Source organism: Eulemur rufifrons, chromosome 18 (genome assembly GCF_041146395.1).
Source record: "Eulemur rufifrons isolate Redbay chromosome 18, OSU_ERuf_1, whole genome shotgun sequence".
Lineage (NCBI taxonomy): Eukaryota > Metazoa > Chordata > Mammalia > Primates > Lemuridae > Eulemur > Eulemur rufifrons.
In genome coordinates, this window is record NC_091000.1 from 48,194,180 (window position 1) to 48,216,021 (window position 21,842).

Here is a 21,842-nt window from a genome sequence, read left to right on the forward strand (position 1 = left end):
TGTGGCCTAAGACCTCCCAAGACACTTTATTTGATTTGCAAGACAGTGATACAGTCCTCAAAGCTCCTAGGGCTTAGATGTGATCTGGGCTGATGGAATCTGATTATATTACAACAGTTTGAATTCAGGCTCTGTGGTTAAGATGGCTGGTCATTTGTGTAATATTCATTTCCCACTTTTTCTTAGTAATAAGGCTTAATTTTCTTGTGTACTGCAATGTTCTCTTCCCCATGGAGATAGAGGAAATTAAAGGACTAAGTTTGAGCCAATGGTTTGTAGGTAAAGTTGTAGGACTGTGCTTTTCCCAGATACCCTTAAAAGGGGAGGCTGAAACAGCTGGGAGACACTTACTCCCTACTTCTTTCTTCCTCTTACCTAGTACATGGACTTTGGACACGGAGATACAGCAGCTGCCTTGTGCCCATAAGGCCACCTTGAGAATGGAAGCCAAGTGCTGAGACAGTAGAGAATGAAGATAGAGTAGGCTGGGGCATGGATGACATCCCTGAGCTGCTGGACTAGCCCTGGACTGCCATGTTTGAATTCATTTTACATGACAAGAAAATAAACTCTTGTTTTAGCCAATAGTATTTTTGGTTTCTGTTATCAGCAGGAAACCCAATTCTCCCTTCCCTCTCTCCCTCCCCACTAGTTTGTCATGAAACTTTCCAAACATATAGTAAAGGTGAAAGAATTTTTAGTGAATACCAATGTATCTACTACCGAGATCAGGCGTGGTGAATCTTTTCATGTTGAAAGTCTGCATTAATTTAGCTGTAATCAAATAAGGCCACATTCAAGAAACTTCAATTAGGTATACTTAAAAATGTGCATTATTTTGTAAAAATCTAACTACTATGTACTTAATAATTTCAAAAATGAAAAATATTTGTTAATTTTAAAGTTAACTGACCTTTTAATGATATTGTTGTGTCTTCTTTTTGTTGGAAAGTATTTGAATATTTGGTTGTAGCATGGGGGTTGGCAGTTTCAGTTGATCCTCTAGATGGGTATCAGGCATTTGTGACCTTAAGGGTGTCTTCATTTGGGTCAGGTAGGAGAGTGTAGATTCACAGTAGTAAGTGGTTGAAAAGCAAGAAAGCATTTTTCAGGCATGTTGCTGAAGGTGTGGGTATTCTGCATTTTTCCATATTTCAACTGGATCTTTCTTAGCATCAGACAATGACTTTAAAATGTCCTCTACTGAGAGCTCAATCAATTCCATTTGTAGTTCATTGGGTCCCTTGGTGATAACAAGTAGAAGCTGAAATGTTAATTTGAGTGTGATGTCATGATTCTCAAAGTCAGTGAACATTTCATTGTATTCTCCAATTAATGGGTCTGTAACAGCTGCATATTCTTCAAATGATATGCACATGTATCATCCTGCTTATCAATGGCCTTTGCTAACTGAGGAAAATGTTCATCTAAAATTTGCTTTTGAAGAAGTATTTTGAAAAAAGATAGCTTTTTTTAAAATGCTTGGATTTTTTTTGCCACATATCATACATAGACTGAGCTTTACCTTGCAAAGAAATATTCAAATCATTTTGATTTGACATGATATCACTCAGAAATGCTGCATTCCCATAGAAATCTTCTTTCAATAATTCACATTGCTGATTCTGTTCTTAAAATGTAACTATGTGTTCTCTCAGGGATAAAATTTTGGTTAACACCTGTCCCTACAATAGCCAATGCACTTTAGAATGATATGGCAAATTCACACTGAATACCTCAGGGTTCAACTTTAGCATATTAGAAAACTGATAATGCCATGTTGCATTTGCAGGAATACAGTTAACAATACTTATAACTTGTTGCAAAGTATCACTTAAAATAGTAGCTTTAGCACAGAGATTTTGGTGATGCAAGATTTTATACAATGAAAACAAATGAAAGCATCTGGATTTGTTAATACTTTTTTTTTACTTGTACAATAAACCCTTCATGTTTTCCCATCATGGAAGGTGCACTGTCTGTACATACACTCAGTAAATTTACCAAATTCAGTCCAACTTCATGACATTTATCCTGAAAGTTGTCGAAGTTATCTATTCTACATGTTCTGTTGGCAAGAAAGCCCAAAGTAAGTAACACTTTGTGGCAAAGAAAATCTTCTGCTGTTACCGGCATGAAGTATAAACCCTGTGTGGCGTCAGTAGCATCAGTTGATTCATCTAAAGTGATTGAATAATATATATTTTCCTTTTGAAGTATTGCATGAATTTGTTTTGTTAAGTTGAAGTCTAATTCATGTTGCTGATCAGTTATGGTTCTCCTTGAAAGAGGCAGCTGTTTGTATTTTGAAATGTTATTAGGGTCTAAGCATCCTACAACTTTGACAATGCATTTTTTCACAATTTCTACATCACTGAATGGCTTCCCTTTTTTCCCTGAGTATATAAGGTATATATAAGGTATATTGCTTCAGTGGCATTATTTCCAGGTCTTATTGCTGCTTGAAAGAATTGTCTCTGCTTTTGCTTTTTATCTTTTAATTTCCACAATACAACATTTCGTGCCTCTCCCTCTAACTTAAAATATTTGTGGTCTTTATGAGTGTTATAATGCTGAGGAGCATTGAATTTCTTTAATGTTGATATTGCAGTATCACAAAGCAAGCAAATCATCTCATCTTTATCAGAAACAAGATAATACTGCAATTCCCAATCCTCATTTAAAAAGTCTGTTTTCTTCCTTCAGTGTTCTCTTGGTCTTCTTTGATGTGATAGGCTGTTAAGCAAACAGAATTAAAAATACTGTCAAGCTAAGCAACTATTCATAAATTCCACTTCAAACAGTGCACCATTGTCAAAGCTGATAACAGACTGGCATACTGGAATCCCATAAACTCTCGCCAACCAGCCTCTTGCAGTGTTGGTGCCAGTCAGGCAGGGGAAGTTAGAACTAAATCATGAGCGTAGCAGCCCTCAATTTAGCCCTTATGGCTTATTAATTTTCTTTTTTTTTTTTTTTTTTTTGAGACAGAGTGTCACTTTGTTGCCCTGACTAGAGTGAGTGCCGTGGCATCAGTCTTGCTCACAGCAACCTCAAACTCCTGGGCTTAAGCGATCCTACTGCCTCAGCCTCCCGAGTAGCTGGGACTACAGGCATGCACCACCATGCCCGGCTAATTTTTATATTTTTAGTTGGCCAGATAATTTCTTTCTATTTTTAGTAGAGATGGGGTCTCGCTCTTGCTCAGGCTGGTCTCGAACTCCTGACCTCGAGCGATCCACCCGCCTCGGCCTCCCAGAGTGCTAGGATTACAGGCGTGAGCCACCGCGCCCGGCCTTAATTTTCTAATTGTGTCAGGCAGTCTGGGAGGACTATTTCATTGAAACTTATTTTATTCTTTGGTATTTTAAATAGGTTCATTTTAAAAATAAAATAAAAATATCAAAGGGGAACCAAAATGTATCAATACAAATAAAAGGATTTATTTTGTAAAATTTGGATTCAGCCAAAAGGCCATACTTAAGGACCTAGAAGGCCACATGTGGCCTCAGGACCACAGGTTCCCCACCCCTGACCTAGATTGTACAAGTAACATTTTACTGAATTTTCTTACTTTATTATGATCCATACCTCTCTTCATCTCTTATACATCCATCAATTGTTATTTATTTTTTTTGTTTGTTTTAATTTTAAATTCAAAACCTATCAGAAGCTTTGCTGCTTAAAATTATATCTGTAATGTTATGAAGTAAGCAACGGCATACCTACATGAGGAGTGCGATGTGCACTGTCTAGGGAATGGACACACTTGAAGCTCAGACTCGGGGGGATGGGGAGGCATGGGCAATATATATAACCTGAACTTTTGTACCCCCATAATGAGCTGAAAAATAAATAAATAAATAAATAAATAAAAGAAGTAAGCAACAGGCTCTCTCTCTTATGTACATAAAAACCAATACTATGCCACCAGGTTTTGAGAAGAGAAAGGCTTTATTGCAAGTCAACTGGCAATACTCAGATCTGTCTCCCTGAACTGGTGTCTGGGGCAGGTTTTGTAGGAAGAGAACAACAAGGCTTTATCTGATTGGATCTTGCAATGATGTGATGCTGGGAGGCATGATATGACTGGAACATGCTGTGGGGGTGATGCTGGGCTCGATCTGATTGGCTCATGGATCATTCAATGAGGTGTTGGCTTTTTAATTCGGTCAGCATGCCTTGGTGAAAGCGCTTAGGTTCCACCCATGGGTGCAGGCTTGGTTCATCTGAGCATGCTCAGCTTACATGACCTTCAATCTGGGGGTCCATGGCAACTGAAATACAACTCATCATTTTATTACACAAAATAATTAGGGCTGGTTCTGCGTTTATAGTAAGAATGAAACATCCAACTGCTACCTGGAGGATCCAAGTTATTTTGACACAGAAAAGCAGCCAAGGTGCTGAGAGTCATAGAAGTCCCTAGGCCAGGAGCGGTGGCTCACGCCCATAATCCTAGCACTTTGGAAGGCCAAGGCAGAAAGATCTGTTGAGGCCAGGAGTTCAATATTCAACTTGGGCAACACAATGAGACTCCCTCTCTACAAAAAAATTAAAAAACTAGCTGGGTGTGGTGGCCCATGCCTGTAGTCCAAACTACTCAGAAGACTGAGGCAGCCCACTTGAGCTCAGGAGTTTCAGGTTGCCCATGATGATATCACTGCACCCCAGCCCAGGCAACAGAGTGAAACCCTGTCTCAAAAAAAGGAAAACAAAAGGAAAAAAAAAGATGTTTCTGGGCCCAATACTTCATATCTCTAACCTTGGTAGTTTCTCATCCAGTCCTTTCCACAAAGCCCTGAGAGAGAAGTCTTGGGACAAATGGATGTGAAATGAGACAGAAACAAATCCACTGATTTAACAAATTTCTATTGAGAACGTACCATCTAATACATCTCAGGCACCCAAGTTTATAATTGGTGAGGAGAGGTTGCAGTATGGAGTGGATAAGAGCACAGACTCTGATGCTAAGTTACCTGTGTGACCTTGGGCCAGTGATCCAACCTCTCTGTGCTTCAGTTTCCCTATCTGTAAAATAAGGATAATAATAGTACTTGACTTTTTGTGTTGCTGTTACAAGGATGAAATGAGATAATACAGGCAATTTACTTACAACCATGCCTCACAAAGAATAAGTCATAAAGATGTACACTAAGCAAAAAGTTAACTTGATCCTCCTTCTCAGGGTTGTTAGGTTGCAATTATTCCTTGAGGAGAATGAAAAGGTTCAAATTGACCCCAAATGAATGCAAAACTGAAGGGTGGGCTTCAACCGTTAACTTTAGGAGATGGGCCTAACAGAGACCAAAAATAAGAGCAGACACTTCTTTCCTGTAGGAAATAGATAGGTATGTACACATACTTAAGAGTAATTCAAGTGGCTTTTATCCAGCAATTGCACTTTCAAGAATGTATCCGAATGACAAATGCAATTCTGAAATTTATTCTGTAGAAGTGATTAAAGCTATGCACAATTTACACACAAAGATGTTTATAGTAGTATCATTCGCAACAGAAAAGAAAGAAAACCATCTTGTTATAAATACTATAATATTAGTGTTTAAGTAAAAAAAACATGTCATGGAAGAATATATATAGCAAGGTCCAATTTTCATGAGATAAACTAAATGGGCATGTATTGGTATAAACATCTTAAAAAGTTAGAGAACGTGCACTTAACTGTTGATGAAGCACTATATTTTAAGTGGGAAGTTATTTACAGAAAAGAAAAGTAAACAAGGCCGGGCGCGGTGGCTCACGCCTGTAATCCTAGCACTCTGGGAGGCCGAGGTGGGCGGATCGTTTGAGCTCAGGAGTTCGAGACCAGCCTGAGCAAGAGCGAGACCCCATCTCTACTAAAAATAGAAAGAAATTATATGGACAGCTAAAAATATATATAGAAAAAATTAGCCGGGCATGGTGGCGCATGCCTGTAGTCCCAGCTACTCGGGAGGCTGAGACAGGAGGATCGCTTGAGTTCAGGAGTTTGAGGTTGCTGTGAGCTAGGCTGACGCCACGGCACTCACTCTAGCCTGGGCAACAGAGTGAGACTCTGTCTCAAAAAAAAAAAAAAAAAAAAAAAAAACAAACAAACAAAAAAGTAAACAAATTCACAAACTGGAATAGACATCATGAAACTCTAGGCTGAAAAATGATGTAAGGGTTGTTGAAATTGCCTAATGGAAGATGTGTTGGATTCTTAGAGATGATCTGATGTGACATTAGATGTAAGAATGTTAGATGTAAAGTCATGTCCCAAACCAGCAGGGTGTCCTGGAGAAGTGAGTCTTCTCCATGAGCTTTATTTAGTATACCCAGGGTTTTATGTCGGTTGAAATGAAATAAAGTCCTTGTCTGAAAAGACTGTGAAATGGCAGCATCTTCCTGTTATTGTTCTATTATGTGGAAATTAAAAACAGACACTGCTAGTGGGCATCAGCCTTTCTTTTTTCAGTACCTTGTGAGAAGATCAAGGTGAGACATTCCTCTCCGTCCCTTTTGTCTTTATATCAGTATTTCTTCTCTCTGCTTTCCTTTGAGTTTCTTTTTCAGTTTCCAGCTGGGGTGGCAGCACCAGATGCACAATCCTAACAAGAGTCTATCATGTTGCATGGTCCTTCCTTGATCCTCTGCACCACTCTGCCCTGGAGCACCATACACTAGCACCAGCCTTTGTCCAGCCCCTTGGAAAACTGGGAAGGAAATCAAAGCTCTGAGATCAAAGGTCAGAGGGCCTCAGCCTCCACTGCTGGCTGGGATGGGAGCTCTGGGGCCGTTGTCCCTAGACAAAGCTCCTCAACCCCAGTGCAGAGTTTTCCCAAGGAGGTTCAACTGAGAGAGTGCCTGAGTATTGACAGCCTCAGTGACAGATTGTCAGAGGGGTTGGGTGAGAGAACCAGAGGCAGAAGAAAGGCCAGAGGGGCTGAGAAAAGGAAGCCTGGGAGGAAGTGGAGATATAAGATCATCAGCCACATGATGAAAGAGGTTCATAGTTCAAGAAGATCCCCACCTGGTGATGCAGGTAGCTCAGTGGGAAGAAGGATATGAGGGAAATAGTGGCGTGATACTTACAGCATGCAGTTCCATGCCCCAGAATCCATTTTGAGGAGACTCTGTGATTCCCCAAGTTCTTTCTGAATTTTCTACACAAACCTCAAGCTTCCAGGAAACCCTGTCCCCCACTTCTTCTTTGCAGATATGTCTCCCCGAAGAGAAGGCTTATGGCCCAGCACACGTAGTTCAAGTAAAAACCTCCTGGGTTTTTCGGGGACATCCTGCTGTGTGTTTTTTGACCTCACACTCAATAATCTTCAGATGGAAAGATTTCAAAGAAAGCTGTATCTGGATCCAGAGTCACACTAGCTGCAGAAACAGCAAGAAAGAAGAGAGTACCAGCTCCACTGTGGCATCTCAAGCCCTCAATGACTGAGAGTAAGGGGGACAAGAAGTGGACCCTCACCCATAAAACCCTCTTCCTTCTTCCTCAAAGCAGTTGGAGTGATAAGCGTTTCCCCAAATGTCCTCAAGGTCATGCTTCGAAGAGCCCCTGGGAAAGGCAGAGACTTTTATAAGTAGACGCTCCAGGTTCCTGAAATCTGGAGGTCAAGGTCCCTGGGAGTAGGGGTAGCTATTCAGTAATCCCCTCTTCTCACTCTGTCCTCTCATCTCCCACAGGGTTTTGTACAAATCACTCTTCTATCACTGCACTATTGTTTCTTGTTTCTCTTCTATACCAGACTAGGACTCTAGAAGGTCGAGACTGTTTGTTCATCTTTGGCCCAGGTCTTGATAGTGAGAGGCTCAGAAGACTCTTATGGGGAAAATTTGTATGTGTTCACCAAATACTGTGTCTTTTTTTCCTAAGGACACAGTGAGATGACGTTTCCCAGGAGAAGAGTTAGCTACTTTCAAGCCTGGCCCATGAGAAGCCTTCTGCCCAATATTTCTACCACTTCTTCCCCATTTGCTGGCTGGATGCAGAGTAGGATGGGGCCCTAGAAGGTCAGTGTGGAGCAGAGCTCTCACCTCCCATGTGATCTGTCCTGAACTCTGAAGAGACAGAAAAATAAATTTGTATTATGTTTATACGATGAGGCTTTGGAGTTGTTTGTTACAATAGTTAGGCTACCCTGATGAAGATAAGGCAGGAACAGTTTTTATGGTGTTGTAGAGCAATGGTCCATCATCATGGCAGGCAGGGAAGGAAGGCTGTTTGTGTCATGTGTTCTCTTTTCGGACAGTTCGCTTGTGCAGCAATGGGGACCTAGAGAGGAGCCAGTGGGAATATATTGTTCAGGGAAGGCAGAAGCAGGGGCTGCTTACGGTGGGAGAACTTTGAGCTTGTTACATGGTGTGACAGACAGACTCTAGGGGGACCCTATGATCACTCACCCCTCATGGAGTTCACACCCTTGTGTGCTCTCTTTCCATGACAGTGGGCTGAACCTGTGCCTTGCTGCTGACCAATAAAATGTGGCAAAGCTGATGAGATGTCTCTTCCTTGATTATAGCATGTTGTATAAGTCTCTGCCTTGCCAGTCGACCCACTCTAGGGGTTCTGTCTCCTTACCTGGCTTTGAAGAAGAAGAAAGTAGTCATGTTGGGAGGCCCACATAACAAGGAGCTGAGGTAGCCTCCAGAATCTCAGAGGGGCCTCCAGAAGCTGGGGTCCTTAGTCCTACAACTATAATGAAATAAGATCTGCCAACAACCTGAGTGATCTGGGAAAAAGATTTTTTCGGTCAATACTCCAGACGACACAGCCTGGCCAACACCTTGATTGTAGCTTTTGGAAACCCTGAACTGAGAACCTCACTAACCTGTGCAGGGATGTCTGTCCATAGAAACTATGACATGATAAATGTGTGTTGCTTTAAACCACTATGTGTGTAGTGATTTATCATGCATCAATAGATAACTAATACACTAGGTAAGTGAAAAGGGACAGTGGCAACAAGATGAAGATACAGAAGAGCAAAAAGAATAATTTGCACCCCATCCTGACCTCTCAGCTGGACTGCGCTCTTCATACCCACCTGCCTACTCTGCATCTGCACGTGGGCCTCCCATTGGCTCCTGGTGTATCCAAAACTGACATTTCACTTCTGTGCCGCCTTCTCCCTCTGCCTCCACAACCTGCTTCTCTCCCAGTTTCCCCATCTCAGTGAATGGCAACTCCATCAGTACAATTTCTCAGGACTCAAATCTTCTGGACACCCTTGATCCACTCCATTATTCACACCCCACATCTAAGGCCATCAGCAAAGCCTTTTTGGTCTATCTTGAAAATAAGTGCAGCATCAGACCATTTCTCACTACTTTACGGCTCCACCTTGGTCCAAGTCATCCTCATATCCCACTTGGATCAGTGCAGTAGCTCCCAGCTAGTCTTCAGGCTTCTATCCACCATCCCTACCCACAGCCCAGTCTCAGTCTAGCATCTGAAGTGACTTCTTAAGTCTTAAGTCAGTCCAGTGCTACTGGGCTCAGACCCTTCAGTTGTTCCCCTCTCAGAGGCAAGGGCAAGGTCAGCATGATGACTTTCAAAGTGATATGTGATGTTGCCCTCAGACCCCTCTGACATCCTGTCCTCCCATTCCCCTCCCTGGTCACCTGTGTGCTCTAGCCACACCAGCTTCATTGCTAGTCTTCACACACTCCACGTGTGCTTCTGCCTCTGGGCTTTGACAGCACTGTTCCCCCTACTTGGAATGCTTTTCCCCCAGGTGTTCCTGTGCCTTGCTCCTCTTGCTCATCACCATGGTATTTTAAACTGCAACTTCCGATATTCCTTACTCTGATTTATTTATCTTCTTAGCACCTATCATCATCCAACATACCACACATATTACTTCTTATTTTGTTTGTTGTCTGTTTCCCACCACAACAAATTATGTTATTTTGACTGGAGACTTTCTGTTTTGTTCATTCTTCTGCTTTCAGCACCTGGAACAGTGACTGGCACATAGTTAGTGCTTGTGAATCCTTGTTGAAAGAATAAATGAATAAATAAAGTGAATAGAGAACTCCGAGGGAAGCTGGAGAGGTGGGCATCCAGGATGAGGGTGTAGAATCAGCCTGAGACAGGAGAAAGGACAGATCAGGAGCCACAGGTGTAGGATGTGGTGCAGGGAGTTTGGGACCTGCCTCTTCTATTTACTCTCTGAGGTGGGAGATTGTTTCACCATCTGAGACGTGGGGAAAGGATGTGGTGGTGAGGATAACGACTAATATTCACTATCAAAGCTCTGTGCTGTGTTCTCCATACCTTATCTCATTTTTTAACATCTGCCCAGAGCAGTTGGTGTAATTAACTCTATTTCTAGAAGAGAAAAATAGAGTTGTAGAAAGGTTAAGGAACCTGTGCTGGTTTGTGTGAATGAGTAGAATAAATAGAGGTCAACCATCTGTGTAAACCAGGCAGAGGAAACAGGTGTAGAAACATGATACCACATGATGTGTTTGGGGCACTGCAGGTGGTGTGAACAGTCTGGTGTGGGGTGGCACATGTCAGGGACATCCAAAGTTAGAGCAGAAGGAGGAGGCCTGGATAGTTGAGTGCCTGTCATGCAGTAATGAGTCCAAGGAAGCTGGATATTATCTTTGAGGCCAGTGTTTCTTCAGTGCAGTTACAGAAAAAACTTGTTTAGACAAAAACTAATTTTTAGAATGCACCTGAAAATATATCTTCAAACTCCTGAGGGAGATGGGAACTAGTTTAAAAATGCAGCATTAAAGTTAAAATCTGTCATTTAGGGGGTCATTTGCCACTAATATGATGATAAACATAGCAGTTACCTTGGAAACTGGCACCTCTCTACAATAATGGATTATAAAGATGGCAACCAGATTATACAGAGTCTTCTTAGGTTGTGTTTTCAGGTTAAAATTGACATTGAAATAATTTTTAAAATTTTTTTTAGAACTTACAAATCTCCATAGCATCTCCCACCCCAAAAAGACTGCAGGAGGCAATGGAAATCCACAGAAGGTTTAGGAACTCAGAGGAATATAATCAGATTTCTCTTTCAGCAAGTTTATTCTGAAACTCCAGACTATAGTAAATACTGTAATAGCTTTTAAGAAGCAATGCGTTGTCCATGCTGGTTGTTTTTCAGATTTCCTGTCTGTTTTCTGTTGTTTATTTAAACTAAAAGCCTTAAAATGAAAAGGGCGGCAGTCACTCTGGGGGGAAGCGAAGGAGGAGCCCAAGTGGTTTGTTGGTGGCTGTCATTGAGACAAGGGCTGTGGTAAACTGAACCCCAGGGATCTGTGATAAAAGAAGAAAGAAAACACTGGGGGAGTGGTCCATGCTTGTGAAGGGGCCCCAGGGTAAGCTATAGAAAGGACTTGCCTCCTTAGGGGTAGGAAAGGAGCCCACTTGGACGGATGTTGGCACCACTGACGAAGCAAAGGAAGAAGGAGCACCGGCAGGTTGGCAGAAGAGGATATGGAGTTCAATGTTGGATACAGGTTTGGAAAAGCTTTGGGGCATCCCCCAGGTAAGAGCCAGGAGATATATGGGCTAAAACTTCAAATTGTGTAAGAGTGAGCAAGGCCGCAGGGGAAAGAATCAGGACAAAGACACCTATGAAATGGGCAGGTAAAGTCTTAAATTAAAAAAAGTACAATTTACTCACTATCCATTTTCTGGGCTTTTCCCCAGCCTGAAGTAGAACAAAGAAACCTCATGTGATAATTGACATGTGACATGGCCTCAAATCATACACACAGGAGAGGGAAGCATAGAGCTTACTCAGCTCTCTTTGGAATTTCTCTGCAAAAGGACAAGAAATTAATCAGCACCATCCACAAGCCAGATCTATTTGGCCAAGGACCCTCTGGAGGCCCCCTTTCCTGCTCTGTGCACAGGGAGTCCTGTGAGCTGTGCCAGAACATGGAGCCCCAGGTCCCAGTCGGGATTACAGCCTGGGTGAAGTAAATGGGGGATGGCAGGTTCAGTGTTGAACAAGGATTATGGAGTGAAGAAAGACTGCATTAGAACCCTCAGTAAAAAGACCCTCTTGATCTGCTTCATGTCTGTCCTCTCCCTTTTCATCTCTCCAATCCCCTTTCCTGCAGTCTTCTTCAGAGTTCACTGCCTTGTCTCCTGATGGCTTTACCTTTGCTCCTGCATTCCTGCTCTTTCTCCTGGTGACATTTCCAGATGAAGCCAAGCATACCCACTAGACGAAGTGTCAGCACAAGCAAGAGTGAGATCTGAGCAGCTACCCAAGGAAATTCCTTCAGGAAGAGAGTGCGTATGTTGGGATTGCTGAGCATCATTCCTGTGGAGAAACACAGGCAAAGGCCAAGGGCTGGGAGGTGCTGGAGCAGCATGGAGGATGCCTCAAGGACCCTCTGAGATTCCTCCCAACAGCAGGAAGGGGCTTGGCCAGGATAGTGACTCCAACTTTGCTCCATTCTCTCCTACAGGATCATCGAAAAACCAAGAAACCTTGAGAATCATTTTTTAAAAAGCCTCTGGGACCTGGTGTTAAGTCAGAAACGCAAAATCACCCCTGGAATATAGAATTGAAACTGGGATCCTGAGGAATGACTGGAAATTATTCCATTTTCCTCTAGTCATGAGAAGAGGAGCCTTCCACTGAGAATTACCTTGAACTTGAGAGCCCTTCAAGTTAATGCTCTTTGTTGAGTGATGTGCTTTTGGTCTGGAAAGGGGCTACAGTAGGAACTGGAAGACCTGAGTACCAGTCCCAGTTCCACCACTTCCTCTACATGTAATTTCAGCCAAGTTACCCAGTGTCTCTCCATCTTGATTCTCACCTATAAAATGGAGAGTTCAGTGATATTACCTGTGCTACCAACACTGCCAGATCAATTTAAAATAACTGTGAGAAGAGACCCTATTTAAATGACCTTTTTTGCATATGTTTCTTTTGAATTTTCCTTAGCACCCAGCCTATGCTAGTCATTTAGTAAGCATCCAATAAATAATGTGAGTTGAAAAAAAATGACAGTTTCAACCCTGTTTTCTATCAGAAAAAGGATTCTATATAAGTGGAAATCCTTTTAAGAGATATTTTGCAATTTTATATATGATATGCATAGAAAAAGTTAAGTTAATAAATAAAAACTACCCATAAAGCCAGAACACAGAAATAAATGTACATAAATGTGTACAAGGATGGGACTTCCCTGAAGCCCATGCTGGACAGAAGGCAGTGAGGATGCTATTTAAAGAAGAGTATGCATGTATGTAGTTTTCTGTCTTCCTCTTGGGGCCTTTGCAAGTGGTCCAGATCATTTCTGGAAATCCCTTTTTGGTCTTCTTTAGCACTACTTAAGCAGTTTCTGGGGAAATGTCTGTTCATCTACTTAATATTTAATCTAATATTTGCTGCCTTAGTGTGAACTACTTGTTTTGTGCTCAACATTATAGAGGAGAAAGAAAGAAAGAAACAAGAACTGTCAGGAAAAATTGTGAAAGACTCTAAAATGGTCAAAAAAACATGACTGGGTATCTTGTCTTTTCAACAGATTATTGGCATTGCCTAGCAGACCTCACACTGGGTATATCTGATTCTACAGAATCTTCTATTTCTTGGCTATTTTACGACTCTGAAGAGATGCCAGTCTGTCCAGACTCCATTCCACAAGTCCTTACCCCTTGAAAAAATGTCTGAAGATTGTTTTTTGATTTTCTGGGAACCGCTACTGCATTGGAATAGGAAAATCATCAAAATCTCTATGGAGACACTACAGGTCACAGACAGACGTCTTGGGATCTCATTTCAGATCTGACAGTAAACTGTGTGATCTGGAGCAAGTCTCTTAAACTGGTTGGACTTCAGTTCCATTGTAGACTTCAGTTCCACTAGATTACCTGTAAGGCCCCTGCCATTTCTGATTTTTTAATTTTATGGTTCTTCCTGTGTCCCTCCTTCCATAATGGTTCTGGGAGTATGGCCTGATGTTGTAACAAATATATTTCAAAAATTCAGTGGCTTAACCCAAAAGCATTTGATTTCTTCTCACATAATTGTCAATGCAATTGTTCCCTGTTGTCAGGCAGGTTTCATTGGTGTGGCTTCTTTCTGCAGGACAGTTCTCCAGGTGGCCTTGGACTGACCCATTTCTCCCCCATTTCTGGCTTGTAGTTCTCAAGAATATATACTGTAGAATGCGCTGGGGAATGCAACATCCTGAGATAGGGAGGAACTGCCTGAAACAGCCTGTTTCTGCCTCTCCTAAGCAATGAAACACCTTGAATTAGGGGGGAACTGCCCAGGACAGCCTGGGCTTTTTTCCTTTGTCCCTGGAAGTAGGATGTCTTTCAAAAGTTTAGCTTCAGGCCGGGCGCGGTGGCTCACGCCTGTAATCCTAGCACTCTGGGAGGCCGAGGCGGGTGGATCGCTCGAGGTCAGGAGTTCGAGACCAGCCTGAGCAAGAGTGAGACCCCGTCTCTACTAAAAGTAGAAAGAAATTATATGGACAACTAAAATATATATATACAAAAAATTAGCCGGGCATGGTGGCACATGCCTGTAGTCCCAGCTACTCGGGAGGCTGAGGCAGTAGGATCACTTAAGCCCAGGAGTTTGAGGTTGCTGTGAGCTAGGCTGACGCCACGGCACTCACTCTAGCCCGGGCAACAGAGTGAGACTCTGTCTCAAAAAAAAAAAAAAAAAAAAAAAGTTTAGCTTCACGTGGCCCCTGAGGTATAAGATCCAGGTGGGCTGCCTTTCCGGGTCCCTCAGCTGTGGCACTAGTAGGGCATGTGCAGTTGAGGCTCTATCTACCCTGGGCAGCTTTCCTGAGCCTTGGAGAACCCACACAAAATGGATCCTAGCCTTCTTTTGTCTCTTGCTGCCTGTCTGTAAGTAATAAATCTGCTTCATGTACCTTGTTGCGTGTATGTTCTGTCTCACCAGATTCGGACAAGTTGATAACTAGTGCATGGTGAATCAGCTTCACAAAATTGGTTGAGTGAGCAGCATGCCGTCTGACAGAACCATGGCTTATTGGTGAAGCTGGAGGAATGATACCCCACCCCCACCCCCCAGCACCCAGACCAGAGCATAGGCATCAACCTGGGAGTGCAGGGGCTGGACATCCAGACGGATGATTTATGGCAGCGGTTCCCAACCTTTTTGGCACGAGGGACGTGGAAAACAATTTTTCCATGGACTGGGGGTGGGGTGCATGGTTTGGGGATAATTCAAGTGCATTTATTGTGCACTTTATTTCTATCATTATTACATTGTAATATATAATGAAATAATTATACAACTTACCATAATGCACAATCAGTGGGAGCCCTGAGCTTGTTTTCCTGTAACTAATGCCACTGCTGATCTGACAGGAGGCAGAGCTCAGGCTGTCATGTGAGCAATGGGGAGGGACTATAAATACAGATGAAGCTTCACTGGTCACTCACTGGCCCACCGATCACCTTCTGCTGTGTGGCCTGGTTCCTAACAGGCCACCAACCAGTACCGGTCCATGGCCTGGGGTTGGAGACTGCAGATTTATGGGGAAGGAAGGATGATAAATAGGACATAGGTCACCCCCCAACCCCATGGCTGTGAGTGAGCTGGCTGCACGGACTGAGGCACAAAGAAATCCCCTGTTTTTTGGTTACTTATGTGATTGCTCCTTCCCTGGGGCCAGAAAACTCAGGAAATGGATACTCAGATGGACCCAAAGGGCCCTGAGAGGGAATAAGAAAGAGGTCCTCAGGTGGTCCCTGAGGCATCTGGGAAGGAACCAACACAGGTGATAAGGGCATTTAAAGGATATGGAGAAAGGCTGGGCAAGTCTTATGCAGCCTGGTTGGTGTGTGTGTTTGATAAAGGAACATTGTAGTTCCAAATGTCTCTGGATGAATGCTGCAGTTAGGAATGGAGCTAAAGTCTCCCATTTCCTGCTGGAGGCCAATAACCCTATACTCCTGTCAACATGAAAAGAGAAAAGAAAATGAAATTCAGACTTTTCTAGGGTTCTTAGATACTGGAGTCCACATGACAATATTTCCAGGTCACCTTAAGGGAAAAATTAAACTGATAAAGTCAGGAGGTTTGGGGACAAAAGCAGTGACCTATGGTGCTTATCTGCTTGTTGTGGGTGGGGTCTTTTGAGCCATTTTGAGTGTTGGTGACCGTGGTTTCTACGGCTGAGTATATTATAAGCATTGACATTTGAGGCACAGAACATCACCACTGCCGAGGGTATGCCCCTTCACAGCTAAGAATTCCAGCCATAACAGTAGGGCATATCCATACCTGCCTGCCACCTCAGATACCCAAGCCTCAAGAGATTATTCAACAAAAGTTGAAAAAAAGTTCTGCAACTAAATGCAGAACAGCACACTATTGTGTTAATTCAAGACTTGCTTTAGGAATTCTTCGGTATGTGTAAAAGGAAAAAAAAAAAAAAAAGGACTTGTTACAAATAAAAATGTGACAGCCCAGTTTGGCTGGTCAAAAAGGCCTGTGGGGCATGGAAGTCATTAAATAAGCCATGGCCCAGGCACTACCTTTAAAACTTTCAGAGTCTGCTAGCCTGGTAGAATTACAGTAATTCCCCCTTACCCTCAGGGGTTAGATTTCAAGACCACCAGTGAATACCTGAAACTGCAAATAGCACTGAACCCCATAGAGGGTATTTTTTCCCCTGATACAGACATACCTATGATAAAGTTTAATTTATAAATTAGGCACAATAAGAGATTAACAAAATCAATAATAAAATAGAACAATTATAACAATATACTGTAATAAAAATGTACTGTTATAGAGACCATGTGAAAGTGGTCTCTCTCTCTCTCTCTCTCTCTCTATCAAAATATCTTATTGTATAGTACTCACCCTTCTTCTTCTTGTACGATGTGAGATGATAAAATGCCTACGTAATAAGATGAATGATGTAGGCATTGTGATGTAGTGTTAGGCTACTCTTAACCTTCTGATGTATCATCAGAAGGAAGATTATCTACTTGGGCGATCCTGGGTCACTGAGCCAGGACAATGTCTATGGCTGGATGTCAGGAGCAGACGATGCTGATGACTAAGGTAGCATATGCATCGTGGATAGGCAGGACAAAGGGATGAGTCGTATCCCAGGCAGTACAAAACAGGTGAGAATTCATCACCTTACTGAGAGTGGCTTGAAACTTAAAATTTACGAATTGTTTATTTCTGGAATTTTTCATTTGATATTTTCAGACTGAGGTTAATTGAAACCTCAGAAAGCAAAAGTATGGATAAGGTTGGGACTATTGTTCGGGTATCCTCACCCCCATGACTGCTAATTGGAGTCTGTGGTAACAGAAAATTGCCACTGGGGTGCACCAGCCTCTCATTATTTGGACATTTAAACTGCCTGAGGCAGCCACCATATATTCCCCTTTTGAATGGCAACTCTATACACATACACCCAGTACAGAGTAAATGTTATTACCATTATCTTTATATGATAATGGTTACTGTTAGGTTTGTTCCAGGTGGGAACCCGAAAAGTATGTATAGGACAGAACGTGGTTAATGCAAAACTTAGGCCTGTAAAACAATAGCTGCAGGAGTCTAGAGAGTCCCTGGACTTTGTAAATCTAACAGACAGCTGCAGCCAGTATTACTTCCCCCTCCCTCCCTGACAGAGAGGAAGGCTATCCCTCCCTAGCTCACCTGATAAAAACAACACCAGAGCTGAAGGATGGATGTGACTGGGGCAGGGGTCTCAGGAGTTGGTTATTTGCAAACGAATTAATTACAAGCAGCTGTTCTGGTCCGCTTACTTACTCCCCCCGAAAAAACCCTCTATAAAACCCAAGGCTCTTCCCTTTTCTCTCATGGATGCTTTTTCACCTCCACCCATCTGCACCCATCTGCTCAAAATAAACAGCATTTTGCTACACATGAGACTTCCTGTGCCTCTCTTGGCTCTGGACCTAACAGTTACTTCTTGTCACTGATCAGAGGGAGGACTATTATAGTTAGGTCTGAGATTCCCCATTTTGGGGATCAGAGCAGCTTAATCATCTCACTGAGCCTGAAGGTAGGAAAGGAGCATGAGGAGAAAGGGCTCTTGCTCACCCCACCCCAGAGAATGTGTTAACATCAGGATCAATTCCAGGGCATGATTTGGTTACAGCTTAATCTGGAGTAAGAAGATTCCCTTAGACCTGAAAATATGTTTCTAACCTGCTTGCTATTGCCTGAAGTCTATCTAATAAGGGAGACAGCCTTTTATTCCACAATTAGAAACGAAAGACTTCAGATGCAAGGTAAAATAAGTAGAGCAAATGAGTTTTTAAGTCATAGGCAAATAATGATGATTTCGTGTCTTTCAGGCATTAACTCCATTCCTTTAAGTATGCAAATGTGAAACAGATAAGGGCCTTGCCTTGCAGAGTTTATCTGATAAGGGATAGGGTTAAAAAGTCAGCAGGGCCTGGGCATCTGAAACTGAGTACCAGCGGGAGACTGGATATCATGAAGTTGGACTTCTCAAATTCCACAAACAGGCCTCAGGTACTTTTGTATTTTTTGAAACAAATAGAAATGGCATTGAATGGTATGTGCCGCATTCAGCAGGTGCAGGAGCCTTTACAAGTTCTCTGAGTCTTTCTGTCAGCTGGGAATTACTATCCCAGGAGCTGAGCCTAACATTTCTTTCCTTTAAACAGTGTCTGACACATATTTGTGGAATGGATCAATGAATGATGTACTTTTTTTCCCAGATGAATTCTTATGTTTCATGGCCTGCCTTTTTATGGTTCAACAATGTTAACTAGGAGGGTTTTCATGCCATTTTTTTCCATTCTATTTTTAAACTTTTTATTATGGAAGTTTTTAGCCAACACAGAAGTAGAGACAATAGTGGGAAGTGCCTCATGTGCCCATGAAGAGATGGAACATTTTCCACTCTCACTTTTCTTCCCACACACTATACAATTTTACCCATAAGCATTTTACAGTGAATCTCTAATAGATAAAGATTTTTTTCATAACCACAGTGCCTTTATCATATCGTAAAATTAATACTGTAGTTCCTTCAAATCATCTAAAGCTAGTCATATACAAATTTCCCCAGTTGTCTCAAAATGTATTTTTATAATTGATTTGTTCAAATTAGGGTCCTAACAAAGTCAGACCACTGTAATTTAATGCACACCACAGGCAATGGTGTGGGGGATGAGAATGAAATCTAATTTTATTAACTGCTAATTATTGGCTTACTTTTTTACAAGCACTATGCTTGTGTTTTATGTATGTGTTATCTCATTTAATCCTCAAAACATCATTTTTAAACAATTAATGATGACTTTATTCTACTGGTGAGAAATCTGAAGCTCAGATAAGTTAAGTTAACTGCCTCAGGTCACTTAAAGATGAACAGATTTCTGGGATTTAAAGCCAGGTCTGTCTCATCCCAAAGTTTCTGTTCATAACTACTAAGTTGTGCTGAATATACATAATAATAGAGAAAACAGTGGATCATTACTCAGGTAATAGATGTTATAAAACAAACCATGAAGGAAAACATTTTGACTTTATGAAAGTAATGCCAGAAGGTGTTATGCCACTTGCTATTTGTCAGTGTAGGAACCAAAGTGTTCTGCTTGGCCCTCTGAATTTTTGCTGAAAAATCAACTCACAAAAGGCAGATTAATTGAAGAAAAGGCATATACATTTATTTAACATGTATACACAGGAGCCTTTAGCATGAAGACCCAACCCCCCAATTGGGTGCAGAAGATTGTATACCATCTTGAGGTTACAGAAAGAAGGAGGATTTGGATCCTGGCAAACAGGTTATGGGAAGAGGGAGAAGAGGAATTCTACTGAGGGGAAATAAATGATTACTAGGGAGGGTTCAATGGGCTTGAAGAACATACAACAGTCTGTACAATGGTTTGTGACAAAATTCTGTATAAGTTTGTTGATAGACTTTAGTCTTTCTTCCTGAGATACGGGTTCAGTTAATGAGCTCAGGGAAGGGACCAGAGGTAATTTTTTTCTCCTTTGGTAAATCTAAACTTTAGGCAGGTAAGGAACTTAAGAGAACAACTTTATCCTATGCTTTGGGAGAGATGTTGGTGGTGGGGATGGATGGTTGGAGGGTGGGAAGGTCAGAGGAACCTTGAGGCTTCTCCAGTTCAGCATGTACAAGGCACCATATTCTGGGGTATCCATTTTCCAAGCCCCAGCATGAGTAAAATATAACATAACACAAGACTGTAAACTCTATGCTTAACTTCTAAAAATGACCAGCAGATGAGTTCAAACAGGATTTGTTGAGTGAACATGCATCATTTGATACATGTCAGATTACCTTATTGGTAAATTTTAGTTGAATCATAAAGTTTGAGTTTTGGAAAGACTCATCAAACTCAGCTAACTTAGTTGCCCACCAAGGGCACAAACTCTCTAACTACATCCTTTTCTGGCAGCTATCAGATCTCTGTTTAATCATTCCCAAAATGGGGAGCTCATTACTCACAAAATCGACAAGCTTAATAGTGAGAAAGTTCTTTCTCCTACAGAGCAAGATCTTCCTCTCTGTACCTTTACCTTTTGTTTGTAGTTCTGCTCTGTGGAGCTAAAAAAATTAATCCAATCCTCAAATATTACAGCTCCAAATGTTTTGGTTACAGTAATAAATTATCTCTATTTCTCTCTGGATTGTTAACATTTACAGAGCCCTCAGTAAAGCCTATACATGTAGTAACTTATTTGTTTCTGTCAACCAAAAAAAAAAAAAAAAAAAATCACAGATAAATATCTCCAAATATGTTGAATTTATTTGGCAATTAGAAATGAGAATTATAACCCCAGATGCAGAGCTATACCAAGTCACATTTGCATCTGAAGAGGAAAAGATGAAGGAAACTTGTATTAGCAAAAAGGGAAGTTCACATAAGCTTCTTGGAAACATAGTTCATTGATTTCAAAGACTCAAAGCCAGAGTTGGCGTCAGTTCATTGGTGATGATGCCACTACTGGGCAGTGATCTTTTGAGAGCATCTTTTCTGATTTGCTGCAGTCCTAAAGAAAGAATTTCTCATGGGATTATTTTAGAAAGTCCTTGAGACAGTCTTTATCTCAGATATGCAAGCATGAATCCTTCCCCTTGGTGATTTAACCCTGGCTCTGGTTCATTTGGGTCTGACAAAAAGTGATTTCATCCTGGTATCTGCAACTTTCACATTCCTCACTAGAACCGCAGGGGGTGGGGGCCAACTGTCCCCAGCTGAGAGATGAGGAGGCTGCTTAAAACCCTCCCTGATCACTCCCCCCTCTTCACCCCACCTTATCTCTCTTCTGAGCTTAATTTTTCTCCATGAAATTTAAGTCTACATCTGACAAACTATGTTACTTATTCTCTCTCTCCCACTAACTAGCATGCCCAACTCGCCGAGGGCAGACTTGTGTTGAGTTTTGTGTACTGCTCTGTCCCTTTGCCTGTGTCTGAGCTCCGACATGAGGATTGTATCATCTGGTGACACGTTATTCGGAGATCTCAGAATTACCACAGAAATGGATTTAATAAAGCTGTAATATGTAGTAAAGATCCATTAGTCTTGACACTCGCCCAATGTTTCTTTATATTGTCACACAGAAAGTATATTTTATATTAAAAACAAATGATCACATTTCAGGTTGAAAATAAAATAAAATATGGACATCAGTCACTAACTGGGTTGTTACTGTGAGGAAAAAATGAGACAGTATTTGTAACACATTGTAAAATGTAAAGTATCATATAAATGTCACCAACTGCGTCCAGAGAATCTTTTCCCTTCAGTAACTTGCTTCCCCTCCCCTCTCCCCCTTTCCTTTCACAAGTTCTCCTCTCTCTCCTAGTCCTCCTCT

The 21,842-nt window shown here is 41.8% G+C and overlaps 1 protein-coding gene across 1 annotated transcript in view; it reads right to left on the reverse strand.

Moving 5' to 3' along the window:
- The window catches only part of LOC138398757 (butyrophilin subfamily 2 member A2-like), a 62,748-nt gene that overhangs the window by 25,727 nt on the left and 15,179 nt on the right, over positions 1–21,842 (reverse strand).